Source organism: Fringilla coelebs, assembly GCF_963513975.1.
Source record: "Fringilla coelebs genome assembly, chromosome: 6".
In the NCBI taxonomy this organism is placed as follows: domain Eukaryota; kingdom Metazoa; phylum Chordata; class Aves; order Passeriformes; family Fringillidae; genus Fringilla; species Fringilla coelebs.
Genome location: NC_140034.1, coordinates 30,070,487 through 30,097,553, shown reverse-complemented (window position 1 = coordinate 30,097,553; position 27,067 = coordinate 30,070,487).

The window sequence follows — 27,067 nt, the reverse complement described above, 5'->3', positions numbered from 1 at the left end:
TTATACCATGATGTTCTGAGTCAAAAGTCTGAGCTCTTGGGGCACACTTAGCGCTCAGATTACCCAGACACACTTGACTTTCCTGTTGGCATGTTTCCTGATATCACATATCAAGAAGCATGGAAGCCTGTAGAGCTCTGACTCGTGAGTTTGGAAACCCTGATGTCTGTGTAGCTACAACCTTCCACGTACATATTAATTAAACACGTCTGGGACATGTGTTTGGACATTATTTAGCAATCATTTAGACTGTTTAAATCTAGACAAGATCCCTGACATGGTTTTAGTCCAAGAAAACTGCAATTTCCTAGTAAGGATCTGGGTAAGGTTCAGGAATCACGTTAGGCCAGGGAACAGAGAGTGTGCTGGGCATTGTGGTGGATGGGAAATTATTGTAGCAGAGGAGAGGGAGTTTGGTTTCATAAACACACACCGTGCCATGGTGTTTGATTTAAAAGCCAGAGAACAGGTAAGAGTTTGGTTTAATAATGTATCATAGCCTCAAAGTATCCCGTCACATCTAGATTTTACAGAGTTTGCCTGTCAAGTTTTGCAGGTGTTGTAGTTTAACCAAAGCCAGGATGGCAGGTTTCCAGGATCTGCAGCTCTGGGTTGACTTTGCCAAAGGCACTGCCACAAATTTAGGACAGAAGTTTTCACTGGGCCCGATCACCTGTAGTGAAAGCACTCCACATAACAGGGTTGTCCTAGGGCTATGATAATCCAACATTTCAAATGTATTCTTGCTCTCCATACCAAGTATGACCCAGCTGATGCTTTGTAAAATGGTACTTTGATGATGCTTCTTTATTTATATCAGAGTTTATTAAGTTAATTCTTTGATTGTGAAATATGAAGTTCAGATATAAGGACTGAGTTGTTTATGGGATGTAAACAGAATGTCTCATTTTCATAAACTTCAGGATGCTATACTAACTCTTATCAAGACTTTCACACCTGCCACATAAGGTGTTTAGTTTATCTTAAGAGACATGACTAAAGCTGTGTAATTTCAAAAGGTTTGGATAAAGGTTGTTTTTGCTTTGCACTTCTATCTGCCTTTTTCATTTTCAAAAAATAGAGGAAATTAAAATAAGCCACTGGAATATCCAAATTCAGTTAAGCAAGTGATGGTCAAGGTTTTCATCCCTATAGCATTTTTGTTATATAAATAGACATTTGTATTTATAATTTATTACCTGAGGAAAATATCTCGATATCTTTTTCTTCAGTCGCATAGTTATTTCTACTAAAGGTCTGAATTTTGGACAGTACAGTGAAACTTTTCAGTATACTATTTTAAGACTCTGCAATCCTTTACTTGTCTATCTCAGTCAGTCTTGGCAGCTTTAGTGTTCACAGGACATAGTGGTAATACTACTTATGTGGTCCAAATCCATGGTTACCTTCATGAGATAGTAATATGGTGCTGTGGATTTAAAATTATTTTCAGATCCATAAAAGGCAACATACTCATCTGGCAGGATTTTAAGCTGGGGCTATTTTTCTGGCATGTAGTATATTCCCTGTGATATTTGTTCATCTTTAAAGGAAGATTGCCAGAGTTCGTTCTTAGTAATGGAGGTAGGAATGAGTAAAATCATATCCCAAGGCTCAGAGACATTATTTTATACCATATGTCAGAGACATTGTTTTATACCATATGTCTAGTAAGACTGAACAATCTAGGTATCATTAGAGCTGTTTTCCCATGAGAGTAATGGTATTCTATCACATACCCAGACTCAAGAACCCTGTGTGGGAGCTTTGGTATGCCTAGGTACACCATTCAAAATATAAAATGTGTGATAGAGCCCACAGGTATGTTCTTCAGTGTCCCCCAGTTTGAATTTATCCAAAGACTTCATCTCAGAAAATTTCCAATCAGCTACTGGACTCTGCAAAGCAAGTATTATTCCTCAGGTCCTTGCAGCCTCAGCCAACATAAATAAACTTTGCACCATTTACACATATGGAAGTTCATCCATTAATTACCACAACTTGAAAATTTGCTTCACCTTATTTTTCATAAGTGGAAATTCAGCAATAAGACCTGTTTAAATAATTGTGACTTGGTTATCACACATCCAGGGTGTAACTGGAAATGGGAGCTGATGTAGAATAGTGGACTGTATTCTGAGATGTTCAGGCCGAACTATATTTTTTCCTCTTGAAAGTTTCCTGTCATGGAAGACTAACACTTCCAAGATGTTAGCACATCTATTGAGCTATAAGTAGAAAACAGAATTTAAAATATTCAAGATTGCTTCTTTTGGTTATGCTACTGTTTTAGCAGCTTTCAGAGATACAGAAGAAGGAAAGGTGGGATTCCTGGGCAGAACTTGAGTAGAATATGGCTTCTTTTTCTTCTGATGTTTGTTCCTAGGCAAGGTATTGGAGTATGTAAGTGAGATTTTTTTTTTTTGTTGTTTCCAGGGAAAAAAGTTAATTACTTTCCTCTGTTTTAAGTAAATGAATAAAAAAAATACAAGTGTTATTTAGTATTCTGAGTCTTGAGGGAAGACTTGTATTCTTACAGTGACTTACTTTCATTGACAGATTCTTTATTGGCAACTGAAAATTACACAATTTTAAGGCAGTGTTTCACAAATTATTTTTGTTGCCTCCGCTTGCAAAGGATCTTCCATTCCCCATCAAAACATGCTACTTTCTTATCAGAAAATAGGGCAAGATGGACAAGCCGTATCCCATAGCTCAGAAAATCCTGGAACATCCTTTTAGGCTACATGGGACATTATCTCATGATAATGACCATTGGAGTGAAAAAACTGGTCTTTCTAAAAACCAGCAATTTTATTTAACTGTCAAAATAACTAGAGTTTTTGATAGTAATTTACCATACTGTTTTATCTTTAAAGCAGAGGGGGAAGAAGTCTGATGAAGTTGAACATAACCTGTGAAATTAAATAGAGCTAGGAGAGCAAAGTTAAAGTATTAAACTATCTCCTTGAAAAAAGCTACTTTGAACAAATGTCAGCTATAAACTATGCTTACAGGCATTTAAACTCACTAGCAGATGCTGACATGATAGACTGTTACTTTTGCTGCTCTAGTCAACACAGGAACAAATTACCATGGCGCTCTATGTCTTTGATTCCTGTCTTTGCTTTCGTGTTGATAAGGGTTTAAGCTCCCTGGGCCTCTGTTCTTAAGTCATTTTATATTAATTCATAGCTTCCTCCTCATTCTTTTTGTAAGTTTAATTTGATATTGTGTTAGGTGAAATTTGCTTTATGATAATAGTGGTAATAAAGACTGATGGCGTCTTTACTTAATGGAGCTATTTTGTGAATCTGTATCAAGCTTTTCTCATTGTGCCAAGAGCAGAGCATCTGTGATTATTGCAGTGTAGTTTAAAGCACTCAATTTGAGACAGAGAGACAAGTTCTGCTTTTGGCTGCCTAAGTAAAACTCTCTTTTCACTAGAAGTCATATATCTGCAGTGGAAAACAGTATTGGACCCCACAGCATTGGGGCTGACCATCAGGACCAGAATAAGAAATTACTTGGAGAGGATCTGTGCATCAGTTAGTTCTCTTTTCCAAGACCCAGTGGGCTTTAAGCTGTAATTAGTATTTTCAGATATTCTTTTGCAGTGTTCATCGAATAATAGCATTTCCAATTCTATAAAATTGCATCTAAGTACATTCCACTCTGCACTTATATGAGTGCAGTGAAAACTCAGAACTCAGAAAAGGAGGCTGTAGTTCTCTAGGCTAGAATTTGTCTAGGGAAGCAGGTTTAAAGACATGTCCTGTAAAAATGATCTAGAAGATCTTCCTTACAGATAGAAACTTCTTCTTTCACTTCATCTAGAATAATAGTATTCCATCCTAGACATCTCTAATATCTAGATAGTGATTTAAAACAGAACAATGTGAGGGTCCCCAGCAGCATCAGATGGGTGATCTGATGTAACACTTGGTTTTATAATTTATTTTAGCTTATTTTCCTTCTGTTGTAAGTTCAGTGTACTGATGTTACTGTCTAAATGAATATTAACAGTAAAATAATTATTGATCAATGTATTCCATGGCATATAATTTTCCTATATTAATAATATATTATAAAAGCAAAATATATTAGACTGAATAATAAAAAAGCAATGCTAAACTCCCCCCAGAACAAATAAAATACTTTATAGACACATTATTAAAATCTCTAGAAAAGTTAAAAGGATATATTTTCATGTCATTCTTTCTGATTTTTTTTCATTCAAGTAAAAGAGACCTTCCTTAGATAGGTTTTTTTTTTTACTAAACAAAAATTGCAAGATGATGTTTTTAAAACACCAATCCTTTTATTACAAGCATTGTTTAGCTGAAAGAGATCAGTAACTGTACTAAGACTACCAACCATTTAGTGAGGAATCTTCCAAGTTAGCTCTGCAATACAGGAAATGGTATTAGACTGGGGCTTTGTCCTCTCGATTTGTAGCCCTTTTCATGAGAAATCATGTCATTACTTATGACAGTAGATGGTGGCAAACATGGCTTCATGTCACAGAGGCCCAGGATAAACAAGAGAACTTGACCTAGCTTTTTTTTGCTTTGCTGTGCTTCTCTTCCCCCCCCCCTACCCCCCCACATTTTTTTTTCTCTTCCCCAGAATCTTTGTGCTAAATGGGTTGAAGTAGATTTGGTTTGTACTTCTAAGAGAGGATTCAATGTGACATGTTATGGGAAGCTCTGGCAGAAATATGTGGTAAGTAGGTCACAACAGCTCTGTTGATTAGCATATTGGTGATTTAAAACCACAGTATCAGTTATAAAGTGGTGGATGGATAACATAAAATCTTGCTATTTATTGGGAGAAGGAATTTTTACAGCATGAGACCAAGCTGAGTAACCAAGCTGTACTAGCACTATATTTATTTTTCTTAAAACCGTAACCTCCTCATGAAATGTTTTTAGCCCTCAGCTTAGCCTGGGGCCATATCCAAGGAAAGTAGCCTAAAGCTCATGATGAATGTTTACTGACTTTTGTGGTCAGTGTTTCTCAGGAGTAAATTGTAAAGAGCACATGAGCTACACTTTATGTTTCCAGCTTCAGGCTGTGGAAAGGAGTTGGAGGAAAAGGTATGCCATTTAAAATTACCCCCGAATTATGTTCACAAAATATACTTCACCTTTTCACAGCTGTGCATACTAAAGTTACTTAAATATTTCATTCCCTACTAGGAAGTCAAATACACCTACCTCATGTGGTTTAAATAAAATAAGAAGCAGGTTCATTTAGCAAACAAGACAGATAATTCAACATGAAAATCTAGGAGCTGAGAAATTATCTTGGGAGTTTCTGGGTAAACCACAAGATTTGGCACAAGGTAAGTGTGCAGCAATCCCTTCCCTAGATTACCAGCAGGATGTGCATTGCCTTTTTCCTACTGTCTTTATTCATGTTTCAGCAGCTTGCCACAAGCAATATGCCAAGCTCATACAAAAACCTGTGTAGCACACGAATGTGTGTATACAAACACACATACACTGTTCATTTCAGAAGATTCCATGTAATCTAATAAAAAACTGCTTTCTGAAGTAGGGAATATATGGAGCTGCTCTTGCACAAGCTCTTTGCTGAACAGAGGAATTTTGCAAAATATAGTTACAAGATTTTCTGCTGTGACTGCCATGGTTATGATCTATTTCCATAGTTTGGTATTTTTCTGTATTCATTTTAGGGTCATGCATATAAAATAAAATGTCACTAGATGTAGAAGTCAATATTAATAATCTCTTTCCACATAACACCAATATGTATGTTATACTGACTTGTGCAACACTTTGAGAGAATTTGGATAGCTTATCAGATTGGAGGTGAACTTTGAGGTTCAACTATGATAACTTAACATTGATTGGCTGAAAACAAACAATCTTATTCCAGACAACACTGAATTTTTTTATTAGGTATCTATCAGTGCAGACTGTCTAGTTTTAAAATTATTAAATTTTGTTCCAAGGTCAATTGCGATAAAATTCTAAATATAATTTTTGAATCCTTTTAAATCATAATTTCAAAATGTACATTTTTTTAAAATTTGAAAACAAGAGGCAAAACAACTGATCTGAAAGCCGTAATCTGAAAGCAAATAAATAATGTATTTTTTTCCTTTGCATCAGGTAAAATCAGAAATCACTTCCAATCAGATCTTCACAGATGAATAGCACACTGGTCTGCATAACTGAGAAATAAAAACATTGACATTAATTAGAACTGGCTTTTGGCATTTTTTTTATTTTTTAGTGTACAAAGCAAGAAAACACAGAGTACTGACCAAAATAGGTCCTGTACATCTTTTTAAATCATAATTCCAACACTGGAAACTGTCTTACTCAAACTTGAAGGAATGGCAAATGTTAGTATACATTCAGCTGCAATGTGTCTGTTCCCTTTAGAAAAAATTTCCTTTTCAGACAGCTAAAATTTTACCTTTTCTTATGTATAAGAAGACCCAATTCTGTTTTTCTGAGCGAGCAAAGGGTAAACACTGGACTCCTTCCACTGACATTCTGTCTAGTAGAGCCTTCTAACCAAGCAGCAGAAGAAATTAGTATAATAGTAGTAAGGCAGTCTCTAGAGTTAATTATAGGTCAGTTATAGTACAGGGGCTCAGAAAAAGAAAATATATTTTAACATATATGCATATATATATATTTATACCTGCAAATACATATTAAAAATACACTTCTATGTATACATGTACATGAATATTTAGGAACCCTTATTGATTACTTATGAATCCTCCATTTTTCCAATTCTCTTTGTTATTTTAATACAAAATAATGTGTATAACTTTAATTTTTAACCTCTTTAGCTTCACTCTATTAGACATTTACGGATACAGGTGTGTGATTTTTTTGTTTGTTTGTTTTTGTTTGGTTGTTTTTTACTTTAAATATTTGGGAGCATTTGGATAGTTAAATATTTGTGAATTTGTAAGTCACCCCCGTGGAGTCCAGTGCAATCCAGCAACATGTAGGCATTGGGAGAGCAACCAAATGCATCCTCAATATGTAGTGCCTCATTTAGCTATGACTGACAGGTGCAAAATGCTACTGAATCAGAAATGACAGCTATAATAATGGCCAGTACAGGAGATTCACAAACCAGTTTTTCCTGGGAGCATCATCTGCAATGGATGTTCCTATATACCTAATATGGGAATATCTAATTACAATTTTCATTTGTTAAAACAAGGGAAAATATTGATAGAATAAAATAGAAATCCCAAAAGAACAGAGCCCAGATGTTCTTCATAGTGATTTTAGCCTGAGGGAAGTTTGGGGAGCAGAAGTGACTAGAGGCTATGGGTAAATTTTCTGGGTGGTATGCAAGGAATTACATATATAATTCCAGCTGTTCCTAATGGGATGGAATCATGATTATAATAATGATGCCTTATGTACACGGATGAAAAATTGCCCACAAACTTTCGAAGAATTTACTTTCATATGACCTTGCTTCTTCAGGTAGAAGCATTCTATGAATTAGAAGCAATCAAGACAGACTAGGTCTTTTTTACCTACTTTTGGAACAGCAAAAAAATTTAAATCTAAATCTACCACTGTAATATTGGCAGCATTCCATTATTCTGGCCTAGGGCACTGTTTGAATAAGCAAAATTCTAACTAATTTGAGATTTTTGACCAGGCAGAGATCACTACAGGCCTACTGATTACATCTTTCTTTATTTGATGAGACATAGCATTTGAAAAGACCTCCTAAGTCATTATGCCCAGTTCCACTTGCTAGCACAGGCAAATATGTCATATAAAATTAATGTCAATCATGTAATTCAAAAATCTTTTAATATGCAGGGGTTTTATTTGCCCTCCCTGTGATATAAAAATAGCACAAAAACAAGAGTTAGATCTTGAGAAGAAAGTTGCACAGAACTGTTTACATTGAAATAAAGAAAGCTGCAAATACAGATTTTCTCTCTTGGGAAAGCACTACTGGGAAATAGTAGAGAAACACAAACCGAGATCTGTACCTTCCATTTCTCTCTCTCTATTATTTGTGTAATGTGCAAAGGTGTTTTTCCTGATCCTTCCGCTTCTGTTGCCATTAATTTACATTCAGAAAAATAGTTTTTGCTGAAAAGTTAGGGACCGTAAATTGGTTCTTTATGACCCTTCTAGTCCATTTGGTTATGGAGTGAAAAAAAATTCAGCCTGAAAGGGAAAAGCAGCTGAGAGTGACAGTGAATTTCATAAAGGGCATATAAGAGGCTGCAAGGAAGAGCCTGAATCCTCCCCCATCTCTGCTTCTGAGTTATTAGGCCACATCTCACTCAAAAGATTAAACATTTTATCTCACAGGTCATTCCATTTTATTGCAGTGTTGCCTTTAGCAATGCTATAGTTAAGGTTCTGTCAGTGTTTCTATTATAGGCCCCTATTTTCTGGAATTTATAACTTAGGGCTAGAAATTCCCTCTGGGTTAAAACTCGGCAAAATCATAGGAGGTATTTTTTTCAGCAGAGAATTTTCCCCCCATACACTCTCCACTTTTTAGTCTATGTTTAAAGCAAATGGGAATGCCAAAACAATTTGCTTATAATTTTAAAATAAATTTCTTCTACCTGAATCCAATTAATTTCAAAAAGTATTTATTACTTAACGCAAAAATGCATGGCAGTGTGATCTGAGAATCAATGAAATACCAGAAATGCAAAATGGATACTCTGCATGTGTGAATGCATGAGTGTGTGTGCATGTGAGCATCTGTGCATGCCCATACAGTCCTGAATTTTTCCACAACATTTTACTGGGTGCTGTGTTTCAAATGAAGACTCAACAGCTAATGAACTCTTACTGAAATTAATTGCACACTATTGCATACCCACATGACATTCAATAGCTATTGCATTGTGACTACATTCAGCAATCCACTCCTATGAATTTAAAGTGGATAGTCTTAATTTAAAACCATTGAAAATCTCACAGAAGAACAACAAAAAAGAAACTGAGGTGGCTACATGAATTGCTTTGCAAGAAATTTCTCTCAAGATCCAACTGAAAGCAACAAATCCAAAATGACCCAGAAGTAAGGAAAAGGAATAAATTGAGCACAGAGTTTAATTGGTTTGCCTCTTTCTTATGTTAAGACTTGGTTTATTTAAAAAAAAACTCAATAAAAGGTCAGCTGCTGAGTAGTGAAATGAGTAATGTGTTGGGGCAGCCAAGACATTGTTATTTGATATATATCAATAACTTCCGATCGCCACAGCTGCTGGGCTGTGGGCAGATTCTGGCTGGTTTGTGTGAGCTGCTGCCCCTCCTTGGAGAGACTGAACTGCTGCAATGCCTCAGGGGTGGACTCTGGGATGGGAGGTGAGTGCCACAGGCAGGGCCAAGCTTGGCCCTGTACAGGAGCCTGTGAGAGCTGGATGCAGATGCCCTCTGCCCAGGCTGGGGAAGCCTGTGGTTCCCCTCCCCTGCTACTGCCGTATGTGAGCCTATGGGTCTCCTGATCTGGAAAGGCTCAAGCAGTGTGCCCATGGGAATCTCATGAGGTTTAACAAGACCACGTGCAGGGTGCTGCACCTGGGTTGGGACAACTCCTGGTATCCACCCAGGCTGGCAGTGGCCTGCCTGATTGAGGGCAGCCGCATCCCTGGAAATGCTCAGTGCCAAGGATGGAGCTCTGAGCAACCTGTTCTAGTGAAAGGTGTCCCTGCCCAAGGCAAGGGGTTTGAAGCTGGATCACCCATAAGATCCGTTCCCACTCAAACAATTCCATGATTTTCTGTCAAGGTCCTTATGAAGAGCTGCGCAGCATGTGAATGGAGAAAGTAGTGGTGTAAGAAGAAAGAAAAGGTAAGAAGGTAAGCCAGCTCCTTAAAACTCCTACTGCTCCTTACTTTTATTGGTAGCTGTAGTCATCACATTTTTAAACTGAGCTATTCTTCATAATAAAAATGCAGACAAAAAAGGGGAAAAAGGATGTTAAAGGGGGCTAGTTAGGGAAACTGTGTTCCTTCTATTTTTAGCTCAGTGGTTGAAAACCAGCATAGAGTCGTAGTGATTGAAAATTTTTTCCATCTGTTCTGTTTCATGAAATCTTCTGATGATGCTGATTCATTTACTACTGCGCAGTCCACCGCACCAGGAGCTTCCTCCACAGCTAACACTAAGTGACAACTTTGAAATTTCAGAAGATAGGAGGACGTGAAGAATGGACTAATCCTTCTCTTGATCCCCCGGTGTTGCCTGAGCAGAATTGAAACAGATGGTTTGGATGGTGTAAAAATTCATATTGCTGGTGCTCCCACTTAACTCACAGTAGGCTTCTTATACCAACATCTCTTAGGATGATTAAAGCTGATATAAAGTAAAAGAAAGATGGTGTGGTGAGTCAATGGAGGAAAGTCCTGCTATGCTAAACCAAATGCACTTTTTTACATGGGTTTTATTTTCATAAGTTCATTCATACCGTTGTCTACGATCTCAAAGTGATCCTCTGGCAAAGGACTGCTAGAAATGACAAGCGCCCTGCAATATGGTTTGTCCAGAGCTTCTATTATTTCTCCTGTTCTCAACATGCTTTATGGGGACCTATGCCAATTTTTTAACAAAAAGTAAAATACGGATGGGTATGTCCAGCTTACATCCTTATTTCAGGTCTCTATATTCTTCTTACACTTGCTTTGTTTTACAAAATCTCTGTAAGAGCATTTTAGAGACTGTTTAAAATGAACGTTTTCCTCCCTCCAGCACACTTCCAGGATGCCATTACTCTTTCCATTATGAAAAAAAAACCAAAATAAAGAATAAAGAAGGCAAAAATTGTGCAGTTGTCTTGCATAATATGGTACATATAGCATAGTTTTTAGTCATTTTTATGCTGGTGTTTTTAGGAAGAACAAACTAAAATCCCAATGCTTTTTCTACAGCTTGAAACTTGTGGAGTATTTAACTAAAGTTGTTTCTTTCCTTCAGAACATTTCATTAAAACAAAAATTACTTCCTCCCTCTTGATATTGTGAAGAGGAGTCTTAGACCATGTAATTAAATATCTGTTTTAAAGTACTTTTCTCAGCAAATATAGGCTTCTAAGTTGAAGACTTCATAATAGAGGTTATTAACTCTACATATAAATAGAAAATATGACTTGTAAAACATTGAATTTGCTGAATGAGTTTGCCTTTTTCCAAAGTCATCTTCTTATTAATGACTCATGAGTTTCTTTTCTATTATTTAAAAATAATGTAATTATGGACTATTCTGGAATAATTTGATGTATCTTATGTTCATATCCAAACCTATTAATTAAAAGGATCATAAGTATTTATAATGTGCTGTATGCTTCCATTATTCAAGCTAATCCTTTTAATCCTATTTAAATTGGAAGATAAAAGTTAATCCAAATAACATCTCTCTACAAACAAATATTAATAAACCTCTCTCAATCTCCCTTGTCACCTGCTCTGAAAATGATGAGTGATTTGTCTAATTTGCTCTAGATAGTAAACAATGGAGATGAGAAGCAAAGAATGCAAAACTGCCACTTTGTATCTAAGGCCTCAATACCAAAACATGGAGTAAAAACACTGGACAGAATTCTTCTGTATGATGTCTCCTTAAAAACTAAGATTTTCTTGGTGATTCTTTTGAACTCCTGAATCATTTTGATGCTGCAAACTAACTCCAGACTTTTGCATAGAGAATATCAACTGGGTGAAAGTTTTAGTGTGCCATGTATTGCAGGCAGCATTTCGATGTCATGCTGTAGTTTACAGGACTCTGGTATCTGGTCATTTCTTCATTTTTACTTGGTTTTTGGAAACCAGCAACAACTTAAGGAAGCCATGTTGAATGAGTAATTTTGGGTTTACACCATAGTTCTATGATCTGTGATCTGCACATCCACCAGGAACTGGAAAACCAGCAATTGTTTTTTCCCTGCCGTGAGCAATGCTTTTGAACATAACTCAGTATTTTCACACTGGCTGTTCTTCCTTTTGCCCCAAAACACAACTACGAGCTGAGGTGCTGCAACTCCTTTGGACCAAAGAAAACCCTGATGTGTCCACACAAACCTGTGGGTCCATTTTATGTCTAAGGACATATAAAATATGACCAACCTGCTAGAATGATATTTTGCTTTGTTAGGTGAGTATATAATTCATTGCAGTTGGAAAATATAAAATATATTGAATGTTATGGATTGCAAAACACAAACTGATTTTCTTTTGGAAGCCCAGACTTATTTTTAGGTTAATTATTTCCTCCACTTTCTTAACACAAAACACTTTAAATAATGCTTCCCTTGAAGCAGAAAATCCCTAATACCAGTGACGCAATTGTATCAAAATAAAGATTTGAATATAGATGTAAATTAGAGATTATTTTGTATATTCTCTGTGCATTTTGTATTTACTAAAGAATACCTGCATTAAAATCAACAAAGCAAAAACTGTGAGTTGGTGATCTGAAAATTGAGTAACAAAGAATTTACGGAGGATCAAAGTGTTGAAAATTATAAACTTTTTTGATAGAGTATATTAAGAATAATGTTTCTATTTAAGAAAAATTAAGGCCTGCCAAGGATTTAAAATTTCAATTGGGAATGTACTGGGTCACGCAGATCTATTAAAGGAAGAAAAGTACTTGCAATAGGATACTGTACATGAAGGAATTCCAAAGTATTTTAGGATTGAGTGGTTGAACTTCTAACATAAGTACACAGTCTTTGATTTGAACTGGTCACTATGCCAGAAGATTAGAGGGTAGCAGCTTTTTTTCCTTCTGTAGCTGAAGGAAGAATCATGCAGGGCAGCACAGATCCACACCTTTTTTAGTACCAGGAAAATGAAACTAAATAATATTTTAGAATACAAAGACAAGCAAGCAAAATTAATGAAGAAAACTACTTCCCAAGAGAGAATGGGTTAGAAAGTAAGTTATTTGGAGTTTTTAATTTCTTATAATAAAATCTTATAGATAAATGATTCAGAAAAGTGAGTAGGTGGAGAAATAGAGTAGGAGTTGCAACAAACAGCTGAAACATGAAAATATTAAAATCATATCTCACGACTGATGAAAATGGGAGAGGACAGCCAGTGAAGCAGGAAGTTTTTTATTTGGCACAATGTTTAAATGGGTCAAAACAGGAAAAAAAATGAATACACTGGAAAAGATCTTCAAAAGACAATGTGATGCTAGGGGCAGTGCAGTGTTGTAACATAAATGTAAAACATATTGAAAAATGTAACAAGTGCTGGGCTTAGTGAGCTTTTGAACTAGCAGTGAATGCTCTGTGCAATCATTTTAATAGGTGATTGAAAGTATTCTTTATACAGTGAAATTTTTAAAAGCAAGCAATTTATGAAGAGTTACTTTTCAGAAGAGAGAAAAAATTGTAACAGGAATACTCAAATAAGTAAATAAATGGCACAGCTTCACACTAAATAGCTGTGTCTGGAAACCATTCCTCCTGAAAGCTAAAAAACAGGAAACATTTCAGAGTATGTGTTAAAATGTAGCAAAATTCTGTAAAGACAAAGATGTAGAGATGAACAGAATAGGGAAGATATACCAAACACTGCTTAAAACCAATAAGAGGATTTGAAAAACCCTTAAAAATATTACTTTTTTCCAGTTTTGTTTCCTAAACTTATATGTTTAGTGTTTTTTGTGGAAGCTTTTTTCTAAACATAGTGAAATGCTAAGATATGTGAGGCTCATTTTCATGAGGAACAGTCTTTAACTTAGTAGCATTCTTAATTTGTATGTGCATAGATAATGTAGTAATGGGAGGGCTTCGGAATGAATTTGTGGAACTAATTCCACTGCTGGATTTTAAAAAAGAGGTTATTCTATAAAAGTAATTGTATTACTTTTGAATTAATGGAAGATTGTGACTACTGCAGAAGCAGAACACCAGGTCAGAGGTACTCTTTTTCTGACTAATACCATGTCTTCCTTCCATGGGCTTGAGCCTACCTTCTGGAAATAATTCTGCAGTATTAAAAGACATAAAATAAACCTGCCTGGCAGAGAAGATGACTTGTGTGATGTGTGAGGCATGACAATAGTGAAAGCCAGCTACCAGGTGATCTGGCTGTGGGCTTGAGCTGGACACTTGAACACCATGCTGCACAGCCAGCCGTGAAATAGAGAGCATTTGCTTTCATTTGCCACCCACCATTTGCAACCAGTGTTACAAATGTGGCTTGTTACACAATTCTTCCAGTTAAAAGCTTCTGAGCTTAGAGAGTTAGCTCCAAACATGATTTTATGCTGAAGAACCATGGCCATCCAGTACTGAGGTCTGCTTCCAAGTCTCCTCTACCCAAATAAAATAGAGGCTAGAAGCAACATAACACCTACTGAGGTGCAAGTCTTCTAAGGAGATTTGATTTTTCACTTCTCATCTTGATGTTAAAAGCCAGTATTTAATTTTTTCTACATTCAGGTATAGAACAATAAATTGGGACAAGCTGACTTTCTTGTTTGTTTAGCAGGCAGGTGGCTTGCCCATGATTTCCACTCTAATAGTGATGGATGCCCTAGGCAAGGAAAATTTTACATGATTTTGAACAGTGAAGCTCTCTGTCAGCACCAAGTTCTTATCTTCCAAAGCCTACAAGCGTGTGTAGGTTTGCCAGTTTACATAAAGATAGGTTTCGTATTCTTTTAATTACCCTTTTGGAGGCAGGAGAAAGGAAGTCGTGTTCACAAGTGCTAAAATGATCATAGTGACGCAAGTCAGCGTGCTGCTGCTAGTCTGCCTAGCCTCAGCCTCCAGTCACTGGTGACAGACAGGTTATTCTAGACAATGATTTAAAATATAAGCTCCTGCACTATTTCTTCTAAGGCAAGAGATCTCTGTCAAGTGATCTCTCCCTATTTATACTAGAGGGAGCCTGGAGAGGTTGTCCTTTCTCGGCTGAGGTTAGCCTTTGGGAATAGTCACAGCAGGGAGGATCACTTCCAAATCAGTTATGTCAATTTACTCTTTCCCTAAACAGGTTATACTACAAAATATACTACAAAATAATCCAACTGTAAAGCAATGGAAGAGTGCTTGGCATAGACTACCATAGTATTTACTATGTAGATGAAGAGATGGAATAGTGACACAGGGTCACTGTATTGGAAGAAAGATCCTATGTATATCAGTTTTTTTTCAAGAAAAGGTCAACTAATGAAATTTTGAAAGAACTGTATTTTTTCCATTTCATTAATTAGATTTCTGTGTCTCGTCACTTTCTGCCGCTACTCATCTTAATTAATCATTATAAACACGTGATGCACAAGTGACTTGGAAGATACAGCGAATATTGAGGAAATTAAATTGCAGACAACACACATCGCTTCTGATCAATCATCTCTTAATTTGCAAAGTCTGCCAAGAGATGCCAACCCTTTATGTTTATTTGTGCCATGGTGATAAGAAGTGTTCTTAATGGTAGTTCCCTTGTGTTTTGTTTTCTCTCTCCAGGGCCTTGTTGTAAATAAGAGGCTCAGTTTTCATGTGTTTTTATGATGAAGCATTGTAGCTAAATGAATGCCATGGGACACCTCTTAAACAAGTAGGCTACAGAAGAGCAAACCTGTTAAAAGAATATATTTCCTCTTCATATAGAAAAACAAGTCCTGTGCAATGAATGCTTCTACTGACACTTTATGCACTTAAAGTGTAGTTTAAAGAAGTGTTACTTGTTAAGGGAAATTACCTAAATAATTCTTATACTTCAAGCAACATTACACCATAGCATACACTGGGACCTTTAATAATACACGCTAATTACAGATTTATATATATTTTAAAAGAATTGCTTTTTTATCCACTTTAGAAGGCCTTCAAATAAGCTTCAACTGTATGATTAGTAAGGATCTATGGAGTAGTGTGTACAAGAGCCATGTGTACACAGCTGGTTATGCATGCATATAGAGGGATGGAGTCGTCACTTGAAAATAGGTTTGCTATGGCCCCACCATGCACTTTATCCATACAAATATTTAAACCTTGAAAATAATCAGGGCCAGAAGAATCCTGCAAAATTTAGAATTTGCACTGACAGTATGAGTTTCAGGGATGGAAGAAGCCCTCTAGAGCTCCTGAACTCTTCAGAGCTGTAGGAGACCCTAAGAAGCCAGGGGCAGCCAGACGCATTATGGGGCCGAACACTGAGGGCTGGACTGGGGGCTGCCTGCAGCAACATCTGCAGTTCAGTGAGGTTTCTAAGTCCATCATTCATTCATTCAATGAGTTTTGGATCTGGACCCCAAAATCTCAGCAGTCAGTACAATAGAAAATGAAAAAAACCACATATATAACTAAATCTATAGTATATCAGTGAAGATAGTCCAAATGTTTAAAAAGAGATATACGCAGTTTTCCGAAGTATAAATCTGTTATATCAGAGTTAAAATTTTTCAATCCATACTCACAATTAAATTACCTTTTTAGAATAGTTAATATGATTTTTCTGTTTTTACATTCCATCCACATCACCGACAATCTGTTATTTTTTGCTTTGCCAATGAATGAAAGTGCAAAACATCCCTGCAGTAAGTGTAGCTTAGTAATTATCCTCTTGCCTTACAGCTCCCAACTGGTTGTCACATTGCAGAAGTTATATTTAAAGAAACTGTATTTTATTAAGTATTGCCAGAAGACAAAAGAACTGAAAATAGCAGAAAAGAAAAATAGTCACCAAGATATTTACAGCTGAGGAATGTGTGCTGTATTTCTCACTGTTCGCTGTATTTATTGAAAAATCAATGGTAGGTCTCCTCCAGTGTGACTGTTTTGTGACAGACTTTTATTATAGGCTAACATTCCATTTCACCAGTTCATTTGTGTAAAACTTTTTGCTGGAGTGGCAAATATTGATAAGATTTCAGACTGAAAAGCAAAAAAGAGCACTCTCTTCAAAACAGAAGGAACATTAAGTGCAGTTCATTAAAAGGCTGGAAACAATGTGTGAAGCGTGATTTCTAGTAATAAATAAACTAGTGTTTCATTGCTTTTCAAGGTGCAAACATATCTTTTATTCACCACTGTGGTAGATTTTTTTAGCTCATACACACATATGCACACATGCTAAAACATATAATCCACACACTCAGTATTTAAATTTATTTATGCCTTCAGTGGAAATGTTTTTAACATTGAAATTCTAATATTGTGGGAAGATTTTAAAGTGTTTTAATAGCTTCTTTTCAGCTGGGGTGTCTGTACATTTTTAAGCTTTTTCATCACAGAAAAAGTGTTGAACTGCAATGTGGTAACTCATGTATGTGTTTAGTCTGAACTGTGATTGAGTCACCCAGCTTTCTCGCTTAGCAGGAAATTGTTGATGTTACATCAGCCTTTGCTGATGTTTGCATTTACAGAATCAGTAAGGAACAAAATGTGGACATGGAGGTGGCTCACTTTATGTCTGTGGCTCTTGTAGGTGTGTTAGGGAGTTCCACACAGCATATTGAACTGTCTTTAATATTCAACATTCAGCTTCATTTCTGACTTACACTGAGCTTTCAAACTGGTATCCTCCTGACAGTTTCAAAGTGGTTTTGACTGTGTTCAACTCCTTTCTCTGTAGGGGTTTAATCTCATAAAGATTTCAGCCACACAAGTACTAGTGTCAGGGGTATAATGATCACTTTGAAGTTTGTTTGCTTTCCAGTGCATTTAAACACTTTAAGTGTTCCAGAAATAGGATTAGATGCCCCAGTGAATTCATTTCATTTACCCCCAGCAGTGGTTTTCCAATACTATATGGTGTTTACATGGTATCAATTTAGTGGCGTGCTGATCTCCAAGATTCATCCTCTCCCCTACCAATTTTCTACCTCTTGATCCTATTTGAAAATTGCTGTGATATGGGGCAAATAATACAGACAAAAGGAATATTTGGGTTCTGTTATTTTGTTGGGGTTTTTTTTGTCACTACCAAAGCTTTTTGATACCCTAAGCAAAGGAACTTGATGTGAATTCAGTGAGGCAAAGGACAGCCCTACTTTTTTTCTCCATGTATCCCTATCAGATTCTGAATGTTTTCGTTGCTTTTTGCCAGAGTGAGATTCTGTGCTTTCTCAAGTCTTATATTTTGACACTCATTACGGAAGTATTTGCTACTGCAGTGTCTGTCCCACTTTTCCTTACTCTTCTCACTCTAAGTCCTCAGTGAGAACTAGTTGATGCATCTCCACACTTCTTCAACTGCATTAAACTTCATTTTCTGGGACAGAGCCTTTATGCTTTTTAATGACTGACCAGAAAATGAAACTTACCTGAGACTTTTTTTTTTCACTTTTATTGATTTGAAATGGTAATTTAGCATACTCCCTGGTGTTCATAAAGAACTAAAGGAACAGGGAGAAAAGGTCTATTATCAATTAGAAAGTGGGTTTTTTTCTGCAGCATTTAATCTCTAATTATTTTTTTCCATAATAACACATTCCATGCTGCTGCAGAATGAGCTAAACGGTTTTTATTTGGGGCAATAAAGGTTTTTTCACTTCTATTACCAAAGGGAAATATTAGAGAGGTCTTTGACTGTCCATGCTGTATGAGCAAACACCACTTAAGCCAGACTCTGCTTCCTAAACAAGTATTTAATCTCCTCATTAAAGATATATGAAACTAGAAATCAATGAGCACTGGTGGCTAGAGCTTTATAGCGGAACTAATGGCTACACCTTGTCTAACATAAGAAACTTCACTTGTGGTTTACAGCTGCTACACATGGAGAAACATGAACCTAAAAGGCAAGGCTTTCAGTTATGCTAGTAATTACAGTAATGGTTCTAGATAAGCAGGTCACATAAATGTGTGACAAAAATCAAGCATTTTCACTTCACATTTCATTCCCTTAAAAAACACTGTGAGTTCTTACTATAAGGTTTAGATAAAACCAATAAAAATGCTGCTCCTTGAATAAAAAACTTCATTCAGTTTGTTATAAATCCCCCTACAGCAGAAACAATTGCAAACCTAAAGTGCTGGGTATTGGGAACAGCATGAACTGGAGACTACATGACAAGATTTAAGTGAATATATGCAGTGCTAATAAGATCTATTTTGTTTTCAATATCAACAATTGGCAAAAAATTAACCCTGTGAACAGAAAAGAGCACATCACTGATACACTGTTTCTGGTTCTATATCTTCTTTGCATGTAAAAGATTTGCAGGAGAAATAATGCAAAATTTTTCACACACTTGAATATGCCTGAAATAATGTAAGAAGGTACCAGAGTGTAAAAGAGCACTGTGGGATGCATTGCCTGTATTTTGTGGCGGCATGAAGATGTATGGCATTCAAAGAGAAAAGCCTTTTTCTACTGCTGGTGCAAAATTTTGCAGTTTTCAGTCCCATGAGGAATCCCACTTGTTTCGCAGGAAAACCATTTTTCCTGAACAGGGATGTTCTTTTAATTTTAATATTGTCTAATCTAAGCTAAGGTGGGATATTTAAGAAAGAAATAAGTGATGCATTTCTCTCCCTGTACCTTGTACATTTATAATTTCAGAATTCACTATTTTGTTGAGGTCAAGTGATGCCATTTTACCTGAATACATAATGTTAACACCTATGGAGAAAAATTCAAATGTAAACGTTGTATATTTGCATAAAATGTCAGCATCTTTGCAGACCTTCAAGCACAGATCAATGGACAGGATGCATCCCTGATTTTATTTAAGTTGGAACAGAACAGCACAGCTGGAGTTGTAATCACCAGCATCAGAGAGTACAGTGTTTGCTGTTCCCAAACCCTGTGTCTCTGTTGTATACATCGCCAAATAAATAACTTGAAAACTATTTATGGTTTGTGGGGTTTTTTTCCCTAGTAACTATCTTTGAAGGTGAGAAAACTCATGGAAGTGCTCTTTCTGAACCACTGGACATTATAAAGAGATCACATAAAGAAATTATTTTTTAATAATTTTCCATTTCATACGGCTTATAAAGCTTTGATTATGCACCAAACTAACCTACGATGCTTCTATATGGTTTTAAAATATGTATTCACGTATTGCAGAGAAAGACAGAAAGAGCAATAGAGTAGTAAATGCTAAAAATATGTAGCTCTTCCTTCTTCCCAGGCTTCACTTTTCCATAACTTGTACAAAAATAGCACAAGTCTAAATAATGCCTCTCAGTGGCCTTTTCCTATAGTTTTCTATGGTACTTCGTCATATTTTCTAGGTTACTTTTCCTCTGGGAAGAAAGCTTCAACCTATCTTACCCTAATTTTATCTGTGCTATTTTTTGCTAGCTCTCTTTTTACATATTTGTCTTAAATTTCATAATCACTTCACATTTTCCCAAAAGACTGCATTATTTAATGTGTATTGTTTTTGTAGCAGGCCATACTCTGGAAAAAGTCAAGAGTTTGGGTAAGACATTATAAAACATTATTATAGATTATTATAGATTTTTTTATTTTTAAATGGCTTCCTTGATATTTTTGGATACTATCAGGATAGAAAAGCTAAATGGAGAATGAGAAGGGTTTAGTGATTGCTTCCTAGTAAGTAAAACAATCCTGCAGGCAGTGTGTGTTAGTCACTTAGTGCCAGAAGTAAAACAGCTCATGTTGAATTTTAATTCTTGCAAGGTATTGCCACCCTAAGAACTTTTAGTAAAAGCCTTGAGAGGTGACACTGGCCAGTACAGAATAATGCAAGATGATGTGCACCAAGGCCAAACACAAGTACAGGGGTGTTCATTGATACCCCAGCTGATGCACAGATCGATTGTATAGGTGGAAAGGAATGATAAATTTCAGAGGAAGAAACTCCATTATTATGCATAATAATACACAAATTGAAAGGAAGAGATAAAAATTTTGATTTAGCCATGCTAAGAAGATTGTAAAGAAGGCAGCAGCAAGAAAACAGCAGGAAAACAGAAGGAGATTAATTTGGATAGAACATAAAGAGAACAAGACAGTGTTATCAGTTATTAGCATAGATGTTATGCCAAATTAAAAAAAAAAGCAAACAAAATAAGAAAGGGAAAAGAAGGGATGGAGAGAAAAATTCTAGTCTAAAATGAAGTTTTATACTACATTGAAAAAATTTGATGTCGAATGATGCCTTTATTTAAAGTAGTTTCTGACAAAAGGCCTATAGCATACATTTCATATCATAACAAAATATAAGATTTAGATATTTGTACTGGAATAAATTAATCTCTATGATTTAACAATAATGCTGTAGTATAATAATGATGGTAATAATAGTAATAATAAGCAGCTATTTATTTATTTTTAAAATTCCTCTTATGCTTCTGAATTATGAAAAAGACCCCTTCTTCCAAATTTTAAATATTTTGACTTTTGCTTGAAATTTGCTGTTACAGCTTGTGTTCAGACATTTAACTTCTGAAAATCTTCTCTAATTACAGATTACATTTCAAATACGCAGCAGTTTTCAGGTAATGTAGAAGCTTGTGACTTTCATAAGCAGTCACTGCAGGATGGAGCAGTGATGCAAAGGAATGGACAAAAATTTTAATTTTAAGACTCTTGGTAATCCAAAGCGGTGCTTATATGTCCTGTATTTTATTTGAAAAGCCTGTGAAATCATGTTACAATTTCAGAGCTTTGCAGACTTTCTGGTGTAAAGTGCTTTTGTAAAAAGCTGCCCAGTTTTGTCAAAGGGGACAAGGTTTCCTAGTATTATTTCTGATACCATGGCTATTTTGGAACAAATTGCTGTCACTCATAAAGGAAACTTAGATTTCATGTTAAATTTAGATGTCACATACTGTTCCAGGGCTCAATGGATCAAATGGACTTAAAATGTCTAAAATTTTGAATTAGTGAACACATCTGCTGGCACAATCCAGAGTGTTACACAAGCATGTATAAAAATTCTGGTTTTACACAAACAGAATTTCATGGGTAATCACTATTGCAGAATTTTTGCCAATTAGTTCTTCACTGTTCATAGAATAAGGACTGACAAAGAGAGGATTTCCTACTTTGGCTTCTGGACTTAACCAGTAGGGAGAACCAACCGGGCTGAGCCTGGAGAAAATCAGTGGGACCTGGAAAGGGAACTAGCCTAGTTCTGGTCAACCTCCTTTGTCAGACTGTGCTGCTTTTTGGTCACAGGGTTGTTTCTCCTGACTTGATCTGAAATCACAAAAAATCCAAATAACTATAAAATTTTCCTCACACCTGGATTCACACTTTACACGCATTATAAGTGGCTGCACTGATACGTGTCCCAAATGCATGGCTTGTTGACTAACTTCACATACCATTGGTTTCTTCATCACTTGTTAAATGGTACAGGTGTATGACTAATTTGCAGAGCTGATGAAATTAAGTGGAGATCAGGTGAAGTGATTACAGTCCCTTTGCATATACTGGGTCTGTCACTTCTGAGAGCTTGTGCAGCTTAATTTAATCCCTTTTATACATGCTACATATACACTCTAAAAGTGTGTTTTCAGTTTTATAAAGCAAATCTGAAGATCTGAAAAGACTTCTGCACTGTCACAGTATAGTTACTGTTTTAAGACTCATAAGTGGTTGATAAATACTGCTGTTGATGTTCATTACAAATATTTGGCAAATCTTTGACAATTATGAATTTATGGTATCATTTGGAAATGCCTCAATGCCAGATTTGTAAAAATAATCTATTCTAAGAAGGTATTTCAAGTTTTGTTTAATCATGTAAGTATTAGCAGTTCAAATTCCACCAAGAAGTTTTTACAGCTAATATCAAGCAAAGCCTCTAGAATAATTCTTGCTGAACAAAAGCTATGACATGTCTTAATGCAAAATGGGCAATACTTAGATCAGTATTAAAAAAAAAGCCCAAAAGTCCAACCCTTTTAGGGTCCTCTCATAATAGGCCAGGATCGTTCTTCAAAAGCAGAGTTTGTCTTTCTTTAAAGTAATATATTTGACATCAACCAAAAAAAAAAATATTTTAAAAGCCTGGAGCTTTCATACCACATACCAACATAGATCCACAGGCTTTCTGCAGGTCTAGGATAAAGAGGTCTGATTCCAGAGATAGCACTGAATTATTTTAAAGTTGCACTTTTTTCTTGACCCTTCATTTAATCTCCCATGCATCAGGGGTCCTTCATCCAAGCCTCTCTACAAATAATATAATTTGCCTGAATTGCATAATTTTCTCAGTTTGCTTTTTTAATGCAAATTAAGTCAGCTGAGGATTCCACCTTGTTTGAATCACTTCTGCTATCTTCCATGACCATTGATTAATTCATATCTACCACTGCATGAGGGTTTTTTTCTCAGTTGCTGAGCCTGAAGTCGTTATGTCATTTCTCCATTTGAATTTAGATATAATTGGAATAGAGAAATCTGGAGGAGCATTAAAATGAGAACAAAAAGTTTATTTTGTATCATTTACCCAGCTAATTTAGACAGAATGGGTAAGTCTTTTGAGGCTATTAGAATTACTGGTTTCTTGTGGATACACATTTAATTTGTGAGGAATATGCTTTCTATTTTTCTCTCTCCTCACTGGTTAAGTGACTAAACTAGGAGCTCTGTGTTGGTCTTACTGGCTCTGTATCAACTGCATTATACCACTAGATCTAGCTGGAACTAAGACATGACAGGGAAATGGAAAACAAAAAATAAAGCAAAAAACCACCTATGAGGCTGATCTATTAACTCAGTGTTATAAAGCTAAAATTGCTTTCCACAAGACAGAAAAGAGGGAGAACAAGGAGATAAAAGTGTTGTACCTTTGCAGGGATGATCAAAGGGTTTTAAGATGCTGGCCTAATATTCTTAACATTCCTAAGATTCTTCTTTATTCAAAACCAGACACGCTATGAATCATGCTTTTGACAGAAAATACAAAAAAACCTGGAATTTTTCTTAGAAAAAAAAAATTATGAGAAAGAAAGATCCTTTGGTTTTTTTTGCAGCTGTTTCTGAATTTTGAATGTTCAGGGAAGAAAATCCAAACTTCTCTGCTCCACAGAATAATATCTAAAGTCATGAATCAGAGTCAACAGAACTTTCTGCTAGTTTTCCAAGTACAAAAAGTACATATATTGATAAATATCTTACATAAAAGTTCAAAAGTACATATATCGATAAATATTTTCCATTAGTCATGTTGGAAGCAAAGAAATGGAATTAATTTATGCAAGTATTAGCTTCTAGCTTTATTCTATTCTATAATCTGTATAAATTCAGATTGAACAGTAATGGAATTTGTTCTATTGTCCAAAGAGGGTGAAAGGTTGGAATGACCCACTGAAAGAATGTTTTTTTCATTTGAGATTTGAATTGTTAAATTGCTAAATAACATTGATTAATGTTATTTAATCTTTATTGCAAATAACGCTGATTTATTTCATTTATTTTCAATGCGAGTTAGATATTCCACTTTTTACTCTTTTCCAAATAATTGTCTGATCCAGGTCTCTACTCTGCAGGGTTACATGCCCTCAAAAGTGATTTCTCCAGATTAGGATTGACAGCCCAGGCAAGTCCACTTCAAAACTCTCCCTAAGAGCTGGCAGACACTGCAAGGCTGGGTGTTTGACCAATGAACAGAACAGAGGATGCATAAACACCTCCAACAGAGGTAGCTGGTGTCCTAACTGCCCTCACTGCCAGCTAAAAGGTATTCTAAACAGAAAAATAAACATTTTTTTTCCTCATATTATAATATTGCTCTTGTTGTTACTGTTTGCTTCAGTATTACATGAAATATGCAAATGTAATTAGCTTTAGGGAATGTGTCTGAGAGTACAAATGAAATATTTTGGAACATAAAAAATGTGAATGTAAGAAATGCAACAGAAAAAGAAAGCCTAGTATTGGTGGATAAAAGGTCAGTATTAACTGACATCATTTCTTAAGAAATTTTCATTTTTAAATTAAATATTCTTCATGCCTCTTTCATGCACACTCGTGCAAAATCACAGTTGTACTGACATGTTCTTGTCCCAGGTAATGTATATGCAGTCAATGTGCAAAAACTGTTGCAAGAAAATAAAATATTCTGTCACATGACATGGATTTCTCCCTGTGAAGGATTATCTTTTACTTTATTTCTCAACAATTTTATTTAGCCTGGATAATTTCATTTATGCTCATATTACAATCTTACGTCTGAATTTTAAATTGTGTGGCAAAAAAAACCCGGAGATTTTGTTTTCCCAGTACAAAAGTATTGTAAATTTATACAGGACATGATTGTGTGCCCAAGGGAAAACCAGATAGGTTAGGATGATGTGCATAAAAGAAAAAGTAATTTGATGATACTAAATACTGATACATTGCCCTCTACATGACTGATGACCGTCATTGTTTTGTGCCTTTGCAAACACGTTTCTATTGACCAGAAAAAGAAAGAAAAAGGAGGAATACTTTTCCAATTTCAATACAAAAGGGATGTCAAAAGGTAATAAAGGCATTGGAATCTGTTCCAATTATCTATCTATCTATCTATCTATCTATCTATCTATCTATCATCTATCTATCTATCTATCTATCTATCTATCTATCTATCTATCTATCTAGTCTGGACAAGAAGATTTTAAAGCATTTTACCCCCAAACTCTGACTTTATCAAATTTTGTTAAATGACCTCTAGCACAATACATATTTTCCTTAGGTTCAACCTCCAGACTGCAGTAGACTCTTGCAGGATGTCAGCATTTTTTTCAAGTTATAGAACTCAACTGTAAAACTTGGGAAGTAATTAAAGACAAAAGAGTTTGAAGTAGTACCATTCCTACTCCAGTGAAGTTTCCATATATTTGGCCTTCACACATTAATTTCGCCTGTATTTTTTAGAACTGTGATTTCATCCAAAAGTTTTGTGACTCACTTAAAACAGTTCAGTGTACTGGGTGTTTTAACTTAGGTTTAGGCATGATTTAATGCCCTCCACATTTCACAACACATTCTCATTTCCAGGCTTACTCCACAAAAAACTTTCTGCAAATAAATCAGTTTTCTTTCCTTCATCCACATCTCCTGGATTTATCTCTATCTTTGTCCTGCTTTAACACAATTTTCCACGATGAGTCAGTCTCTTTTTTGATTTATTAGAAATAATGAAATGAAGACCATAAAATGAAGTGAGAATCATATAGAAGAACAAAGTCAAGAGTTTTATTGGTGGTAGAACAAAGGGCTTGTTTGACACATATTTGGTTTTTAGAAACTAGAAAATCTTGGCTTCTGCGTTTCACCTGAGATTGTTTGTCTAAAATGAGGCTGCTAGTGTGCACCAATCTGCTGTGTATATTTATCCACATTAGACACAAGAAATCAGCCTGTGTGAGCACTCTTGTGTAATACATTATAGCTCTCAGTTAGTGTAAGAAATATCACTATGGAAGTCAGCTCACTGTTTTTAGAATAAAAGGGTACATGATCTTCATCAACCACAAGTACTGATACTTTGGAAATAGTTTTTAATATGTCACCTGAAAGTGTAGACAAGAGAAGCCCACTGGAAATAGATACAGTGTGTCTTTACATCAATGTTAAACACTCTTTGTTCAGTCTTGAACTGCAGGTGCACTGATTTACAAAATAGTTTTAGCAGACAATGTTCTGCATTTCTGATAACAAGTATAGATAATGTCCTCACAAGAGCCATGTGTAACTACCTTGCTAAATAGATAAATATTTTTCTGCCTAGAGAAAAATGTGAACTGAATATTTCTTGTGAGTCCCAAAGCCATTAGTTGCTGTTAGGTTTAAGTTGCAATGTGATGAATTGTGATTTTGTTTCTAGTCTCACAGAAACAATGTACCTTATGGGAGGAATAGAAGATGGCAAATGATCTTAAACAGCATTACAAAACTGTGTGGCGAAATATCAACTAACAAACCTTTTTGGCCATGGGTAAAATACAGAGGGTATAATTAGAAAAGGATTACAATAGATTAATTAAAATGTGCCAGTAAAAGGCCAACATTGCTTTTGTAAGGAGGTGTTAACCTTAGGCTATCATTAAATGTTTGAAGAAACACAAAGAAAGCAGTGAAGAGTAATAGGACTGTTAAAGTTTCGTTTTTAAGAAAACACCTTTAGATAAAATCTCTCACTACAAA